General features: G+C 40.7%; 1 non-coding gene across 1 annotated transcript; it reads right to left on the minus strand.

Annotated features, from left to right (window-relative positions):
* Positions 1-2,894: 2,894 nt before the first annotated feature.
* On the minus strand, positions 2,895-3,001 carry LOC124551540. Its single transcript, XR_006967901.1, has one exon. It is a non-coding gene; the product is annotated as a U6 spliceosomal RNA (small nuclear RNA).
* Between the last annotated feature and the right edge of the window lie 6,297 nt (positions 3,002-9,298).

The raw sequence follows: 9,298 nt of genomic DNA on the forward strand, positions 1-9,298 counted from the left end.
TAGATTATTAAGATGTATCTAAGTGGTGAAGATATTACGGGTGGGGGGGGGGGGGGGGGGGGCGGGGCAACTCAGAAAGTTGAGGAGTTTGAAGCTCAGTTTCTTCTGAAGTATTGGTTAAATGGTTGCCAGTAAGCTGTACTTAGGTATGTTCGAATGCTATGGAGTACAAAGGTCTATATGGTGCATAATTTGTTCTAATAACATCTTTTCAGGGGTGCTTGGAGAGAGGAAATGTAAAACATGTTCAGATTTCTGTGTGCTTTCTGCATAGCAACGTCAGTGAAAGAATGATGGAGGAATGAAACAGTTCATGTCATATGCATTGTTGCAAAGCCTATTAACTTTGGGCCAGACATATTCATCCCTTTGAGAAAATTATTACTTTTATGTTACTTGTTTCTTTGATTCCTTTGCGTTCTGACAGATTTTGTTGCTGTTTCCATATGAAACTTTTGTTGGGAAAATGTGTCATTTGTTGGGTAAATATAACACATTGGTTGCGATAAGCACTTTCAAAAGTCATTATTACATTAATTCTTAGGCTGGTACAGATATTCTGAAATTATAATTGGGTTCAGGAGCGAATTATCTTCCAGAAACATAGTGTGGTACTCTTGCAACAGAATAAAAAGATTTTCTTATTTACCACTGTAATCGTGAACTTCCTGTGTGCAGATTTTATAATAGAAAATTGGACACCTAGACGTCAAAGGATTATAGATGAAATCTTGTGAAAATTCTTGTTAATCTTTAGCAAGGCATATACCGCAAAAACATCTGTAACTGACACATTACACCGAGTTCATTCTGTGCTAAGTGATGAAAGAAATTATAGATATTTTTCTTTGACCTGCTCAGTTTTTCAAGCTTAAATTGAAGAATAGTGCTGTTCGTATTATCCAGTACTGACGACTTGTCTGCTAAATTACAGCGAATAGTATTCACTGCACTCGATCTGCAATTTGCTACTAATAAGAGAACATTCAAAAGTGTCAATAAATGATCTTTATTAATATTGTTATCCACGTACAGGAGGCAAAATAGAGCAACAGGCATTTTTTTGTGTCCACTTTCACTTTTAAGTGGTAAAACGCACCCCAAAAAGTAATTTGGCATTTTAAATTTAGCAGGACGACTTCAAAGCGATGATGTAGAAAAAGGTTTCATATAAAAGCCGATAAGTAATTCATGTTCTTGAAAACTGCATAATTAACTTACATAATAATTTGAAATTATGCAGCATACTCCCAACAACATTAATTAATTTTGAAAAGTGAGAACATAGATAAAAGAAGCTTTCACGCCACATACACCTCTAGTTTCTGAAATACCATTTTTGGAAAATAAACTGTACACAGTTCATTACTACGTTGTCTATTTATTTTACTTATAGTTGCTTTATGTTTAAAATTGTTATTTTAAGTTTTGCATTCATGGCTTCTTTTGTCTTTTAGCTTACAATTTCACATACCGGTACATGTATTTGTTTAAGTGGAAATAAGAAGTAGCTCTTTATTATGATAGAAAATAGTTACAGTAATGATAATCTGTAAGGAAATACTCAAAACATATCGGTTTTTTACACCATGCACATAAAATTAACGAAATTTCTTCACGTAACATACATGAGTGAGAAGCCAGTATCAGACAAAATTTAGCAGAATTTCAAATTGTCACAGGTAGTCCTCTAAATATCCTAATTTATATGAGGCATATGTAAGTACAGTGGTACATCTTGGCGAAGAGAATTGATTATGTACCAGTGACTGGAGCTTGATTGTGTTGTTTCTCAAGTGGAGACTAACATCATCTAGCACAACGAGATTTGAAAATCTCCTCACAGAGTTCCTCCATCATCGAAAGCCAAATTTGCTCTGCGGCTGTACCTGTACCATCGAGCCCTCTGGGATCACCAGGTGTTTCTTGCCCTTGGAGACACTGCTTGAAACGATTTTTTTCATAGTCTTAGAAAAAGCTGATGGTGAGTTTGAACCTAGAATTTAAGAATCTCTTTTTGAAGCCCTACATGTCCTTGTGATAGCGTCTAACCAGATCAAAAGGTATTTAAAAGATGTCTTCTTTCCCAGTGAGGGAGAAATATCTGTATTATTGTTAGGTTCTTCCGGTGGTTAGTGTGAAAGGATCGTTTGGAGCATCGTACCTGAGGGCGAGGGACTTGTTTCTCCGATGATCCCAAAGGGCTCGACTGCACAGGTACAACCATGGGGGGTATACGGCTTTCAGTGTTGGAAGAACCTTGTGAGAAGACTTCCAGATCACGTTCTGTTGAATAATTATGAGGTAAATCTCCACTTGAGGAACAACACAATCAAGCTGCATTCACTAGGAAATAATCAATTCTCTTCGCCACAGCTGACTAAGATACTGAAATATGCCTGATACACATCAGTATGTTTAGACCGTGCCAGTTTCAAATTCTGCTGAATTTTGTTTCATATTGTCTTTCCCATCGTGGATACTACATGAACACAACTCGTTAATTTCATGTGGATGGTCTAAAACACCGTTAGATTAGCAGCGCGGCGAGCTGTATCTTGATGCTGACATTGGTGTATCTTGATGTTGGCGAATTCGTACAGTCGCTTATATGCTGCTACGTCGTTGGATGCTAAGAAGGTTTGGAGACTGCTTGGGAACTGATGACCAAGAGTCCAAAGATTACTTGCAAGTACTTCAATGTGATAACGGGTTCCAAGGAAACTGTACGAATATATGGTCTGAATTTTCTTCCTCTCCGCAAATAGAGGGTACAGCTGAGGTTGGGCCGACAGTGTTCGTTGAAGTCCCTGTATTTCAGTTTCAGCCATGTTATAACTGTCGTGAAGCACTTTGATAGTTGTGTCTTATTATACGATGGTACTCTTGGAAGAAAAAATGTGACACGCTTTATAATTTTGCGTGTCATGCTTTCCCTGCAGCCACGCTACTCTCCTCTATATCATTCCAGTTTGAGGATATGTACCACCCAAGCGAGTGCCTTAGCGTAATTTGATCTCGGTCGGTTTATTACTGCATCTCACATCTCGGCAAGAACAGTGCGACAACTCAAAGGTACACTACTTGAGATAAATCGACGTAAATAATTCCATAAAACTTACACTGAACTACTATAATGGACTAATCTGGACATATAGTTACGTTCTCGCGAAAAGTGGGGTGTTCTCTGGTAATTATTAATTAATTATTTGAGTTGTGTCACTTTTCTTGATTCTGTTACTACACTTCAAGTAATACTTTTGCCAGTTTTTCATCTCAAATAACACAATGTTTTTTTTATTTTTTTTATTTTTTTTTTTTTTACTTGCAGTATTATAATGCGACATTGGAACCTTGATCAGGCAAAATTAGTACTTAAATTAAAATGAAAAATGTAAAAGATGTTGAAATTGTTGTATTAGAAAAATTGTAATTTATTAAAATTAATACAACTTCATAAGGAACATCAATTAGGTACAATTTAAGGAAGACAATTTTCGAAAACATAGAATCATAAATGGGCTTATATAATATAGGAATACTTTTCGCTCCATGGTCAATCAAGCTGTCAAAAGTATTTCACGAAAATATTCTATACAAATTGGTTAATGATTTACCAACAGACAGTCGACAGTTTACTCATTGATGCAGTATATCTGCTCCAACTAGATGTAAGTATACAGGGTGTTACAAAAAGGTACGGCCAAACTTTCAGGAAACATTCCTCACACACAAATAAAGAAAAGATGTTATGTGGACATGTGTCCGGAAACGCTTAACTTCCATGTTAGAGCTCATTTTAGTTTCGTCAATATGTACTGTACTTCCTCGATTCACCGCCAGTTGGCCCAATTGAAGGAAGGTAATGTTGACTTCGGTGCTTGTGTTGACATGTGACTCATTGCTCTACAGTACTAGCATCGAGCACATCAGTACGTAGCATCAACAGGTTAGTGTTCATCACGAACGTGGTTTTGCACTTAGTGCAATGTTTACAAATGCGGAGTTGGCAGATGCCCATTTGATGTATGGATTAGCACGGGGCAATAGCCGTGGCGCCGCACGTTTGTATCGAGACAGATTTCTAGAACGAAGGTGTCCCGACAGGAAGACGTTCGAAGCAATTGATCGGCGTCTTATGGAGCACGGGACATTCCAGCCTATCACTCGCGACTGGGGAAGACCTAGAACGACGAGGACACCTGCAATGGACGAGGCAATTCTTCGTGCAGTTGACAATAACCCTAATGTCAGCGTCAGAGAAGTTGCTGCTGTACAAGGTAACGTTGACCACGTCACTGTATGGAGAGTGCTACGGGAGAACCAGTTGTTTCGGTACCATGCACAGCGTGTACAGGCACTATCAGCAGTTGATTGGCCTCCACGGGTACGCTTCTGCGAATGGTTCATCCAACAATGTGTCAATCCTCATTTCAGTGCAAATGTTCTCTTTACGGATGAGGCTTCATTCCAACGTGATCAAATTGTAAATTTTCACAATCAACATGTGTGGGCTGACGAGAATTCGCACTCAGTTGTGCAATCACGTCATCAACACAGATTTTCTGTGAACGTTTGGGCAGGCATTGTTGGTGATGTCTTGATTGGGCCCCATGTTCTTCCACCTACGCTCAATGGAGCACGTTATCATGATTTCATACGGGATACTTTACCTGTGCTGCTAGAACATGTGCCTTTACAAGTACGACACAACATGTGGTTCATGCGCGATGGAGCTCCTGCACATTTCAGTCTAAGTGTTCGTACACTTCTTAACAACAGATTCGGTGACCGATGGATTGGTAGAGGCGGACCAATTCCATGGCCTCCACGCTCTCCTGACTTCAACCCTCTTGACTTTCATTTATGGGGGCATTTGAAACCTCTTGTCTACGCAACCCCGGTACCAAATGTAGAGACTCTTCGTGCTCGTATTGTGGACGGCTGTGATACAATACGCCATTCTCCAGGGCTGCATCAGCGCATCAGGGATTCCATGCGACGGAGGGTGGATGCATGTATCCTCGCTAATGGAGGACATTTTGAACATTTCCTGTAACAAAGTGTTTTAAGTCTCGCTGGTACGTTCTGTTGCTGTGTGTTTCCATTCCATGATTAATGTGATTTGAAGAGAAGTAATAAAATGAGCTCTAACATGGAAAGTAAGCGTTTCCGGACACATGTCCACATAACATATTTTCTTTCTTTGTGTGTGAGAAATGTTTCCTGAAAGTTTGGCCGTACCTTTTTGTAACACCTTGTATACAGTATGTATATGCTGTTACTGTTGTGACCACACACAGCTTTCCACAATGCCGCCAGCTCCAGTCAAATGGTGCTCAGATGGGCGTTTAAGCATGGCGAAGCAGGTCATTGAATAAATGAGAGAATCGGGAATCTTGACAGTTTTGCGCAGCTGAAGATGCGGAGTACGCTGATGTCGTTGCCGTCACTGTGGAATGAGTTCAGAATGATTTCGTTATGCTGCTCTTCCACTGTGTTCTGTGAAACCACGCACGAGGTGCATAGAGGCGAACTCTTCTCGACTGCTCTGTATCACTGTCAATGCACCACCAATACTGCCGGGTAAAGAAATTCAAGACAGGACCGAGCAGTACTGAAACCAAGCTCAAAAGCAAAGAGTAAAGTGGACATCACCGTCGTCAACAGAATGTTCCGTGAGTGAATGGGACAAGTTTCTTTCCAAACAATGGACACAGCACGTGCGTACGATAGGTATTTTCAGTGCAATTAAATATACTGGCTTTGAGAGTATTGCTGACTGAGACATTGTACTGAACAATACTGCATCATTATTTACGTCATTTTCAGACAAATAATTGTAGTTATTGGGAGTAGTATGTATTTAGGTTGGTTAGTACCTTGGCACAAGCAAGTCATTAATGTTTATTTTCCCCTGGCAGGTCAGGTACTGAAGTCTGAACACATCAATGCAAAGCAGATAGCATATACTGACAGGTATAGACCACTAGAGGCAGAGCTACAACCACGCAGAAAACATCAGGTAGTTAAATTAGGTGATGTGCTTGCAGAAAGAGTGTTAGATGCAGAGGAAAAACGAATTATGATACCGGCGATCACAGTTTATGTACTTAGAGGGTGGCTTGAAAAGTTCTCGGAACCGAATAGAAAAAAAGTTCTTACACCACTGAAACATTCTTTATTTTTCGATTTAATCTCCTTGTAGAGTAATGCACTTGGTCCAAAGATGTTCCAGTGTCTTGATCACATCTCGAAAATGAATTTCCTGCAGGCCTGAAAAATAGTTGTCAGTTTGCCGATGATACAAGTATAGCTATCACACCCAACAGACAAGAATTAACTGGTGAAATTGTGAACGATGTTTTTCAGAAAATCATTATGTGGTTCTCTGCAAATGCACTCTGATTAAACTTTGACAAAACACAATATATACAGTCCCACACAGTAAATGGAATGACCCCATTAATAAATATGGACTTCGATCAGAAATCGGAACTAAGGTAGAATATTCAAAATTTCTAGGTGTATGCATTGATGAGGGGTTGAACTGGAAAAAACACACTGAGGATCTGCTGAAACGTTTGAGTTCACCTACTTATGCTATTAGGGTCATTGCAAATTCTGGCGATATACATCTGAGTAAATTAGCTTACCACGCCTATTTTCATTCTCTGCTTTCGTATGGCATCATATTCTGGGGTATCTCATCATTGAGTAAAAGAGTGTTCATTGCACAAAAGCGTGTAATCAGAATAATTACTGGAGCTCATCCAAGATCATCCTGCAGGCACTTATTTAAAGAGCTATAAATATTCACTGTAGCCTCGCAATATATATATTCACTTATGAAATTTGTTATTAACAATCCAAACGAATTCAAAAGTAATAGCAGTGTACATGGCTACAACACTAGGAGAAAGGATGATCTTCACTACTCAAGGTTAAATCTAACTTTGGCTCAGAGGGGGGTAAATTATGCTGCCACAAAAGTCTTTGGTCACTTACCTAATAGCATCAAAAGTCTGACAGATAGCCATATAGCACTTAAAAGGAAATTAAAAGAATTTCTTAATGGCAACTCCTTCTACTCATTAGATGAATTTTTGGATATAGTAAGTAGGTGATATCCCAGCCTCCATAAAAAAATATTGAGTGTCATGTAATATTTTGTCTAATGTAATATCTTGTATAGACACCTTTTGTTAACCTGACACGTTCCACATCATTACGAAGTGTCGTATTTCTGATCTATGGAACAGCATTGGAGGGCAGCGTGGAGGGTAAAAATCGTAGAGGGAGACCAAGAATGAATACACTAAGCAGATTCAGAAGGATGTAGGTTGCAGTAAGTACTGGGAGATGAAGAAGCTTGCACAGGATAGAGTAGCATGGAGAGCTGCATCAAACTAGTCTCAGGAATGAAGACCACAACAACGGAACAAGTACTAATCTAATCTAATTCTTCGTTTGAAGTGAATCTTCGTCCACCAAGAAAAAATTTCAGTTTTGGAAAGAGATGGAAGGCTGACGGAGCCATATGAAGTGGATAAGGCGGGTGTGGCAACAATTCATACGTTAATTCGTGTAATTTTGTCATGGTGACGGCGCATTTGCGCGGGCGCGTATTGTCTTGTCGCGGCATCCATCTTGCAGATAATTTTTTCGTTTGTAATTCTTCAGTTAAAATGTGATATACCCTTTCAGATGAAATCTGTCAAACGTGAGCAATTTCATGCACTTGCAATCGGCAATCCTCCAGGACCGTTTAGTGCGCTCTTGCAATGAATTCTGGGGTAGTGACACATCTTGGCCGGCCACTGCACGGATCGTCATCCAAGCTCTCCAGACCAAATTTAAATTCATGTGTCCACTTGGCAACACTTGAGTATGAAGAAACCGAGTCCATAGTGTATTCTGGAAATCGGCATGAATGTCCTTTGCTTTCACACATTTCTTTACTGCTCGAATCTCGATTTTTTCCGTCTTAGCAAATCACTACGCGGGAACGACAACAGAGCCACTTTGCAGCCACAGCTCTCTTCGAAGAGCACTGATGTGGCACGCAGCAGTCCAACGAGTATCACGTGAACAACTCGTTGCGCTAGCGCTGACCTCTCGTGGTGATTCCGAGAACTTTTCAAACCACCCTCGTATAGCGTTAACGCTTGCACACACACACACTTATACAGGGCTATTACAAATGATTGAAGCGATTTCATAACTTCACTGTAGCTCCATTCATTGACATATGGTCACGACACACTACAGATACGTAGAAAAACTCATAAAGTTTTGTTCGGCTGAAGCCGCACTTCAGGTTTCTGCCGCCAGAGCGCTCGAGAGCGCAGTGAGACAAAATGGCGACAGGAGCCGAGAAAGCGTATGTCTTGCTTGAAATGCACTCACATCAGTCAGTCATAACAGTGCAACGACACTTCAGGACGAAGTTCAACAAAGATCCACCAACTGCTAACTCCATTCGGCGATGGTATGCGCAGTTTAAAGCTTCTGGATGCCTCTGTAAGGGGAAATCAACGGGTCGGCCTGCAGTGAGCGAAGAAACGGTTGAACGCGTGCGGGCAAGTTTCACGCGTAGCCCGCGGAAGTCAACGAATAAAGCAAGCAGCGAGCTAAACGTACCACAGCCGACGGTTTGGAAAATCTTACGGAAAAGGCTAAAGCAGAAGCCTTACCGTTTACAATTGCTACAAGCCCTGACACCCGATGAAAAAGTCAAACGTTTTGAATTTTCGGCGCGGTTGCAACAGCTCGTGGAAGAGGATGCGTTCAGTGCGAAACTTGTTTTCAGTGATGAAGCAACATTTTTTCTTAATGGTGAAGTGAACAGACACAATGTGCGAATCTGGGCGGTAAAGAATCCTCACGCATTCGTGCAGCAAATTCGCAATTCACCAAAAGTTAACGTGTTTTGTGCAATCTCACGGTTTAAAGTTTACGGCCCCTTTTTCTTCTGCGAAAAAAACGTTACAGGACACGTGTATCTGGACATGCTGGAAAATTGGCTCAAGCCACAACTGGAGACCGACAGCGCCGACTTCATCTTTCAACAGGATGGTGCTCCACCGCACTTCCATCATGATGTTCGCCATTTCTTAAACAGGAGATTGGAAAACCGATGGATCGGTGGTGGTGGACATCATGATCAGCAATTCATGTCATGGCCTCCACGCTCTCCTGACTTAACCCCATGCGATTTCTTTCTGTGGGGTTATGTGAAAGATTCAGTGTTTAAACCTCCGCTACCAAGAAACGTGCCAGAACTGCGAGATCGCAT

The sequence above is a fragment of the Schistocerca americana genome, chromosome 9 (genome assembly GCF_021461395.2).
Source record: "Schistocerca americana isolate TAMUIC-IGC-003095 chromosome 9, iqSchAmer2.1, whole genome shotgun sequence".
Classification (NCBI taxonomy): Eukaryota; Metazoa; Arthropoda; class Insecta; order Orthoptera; family Acrididae; genus Schistocerca; species Schistocerca americana.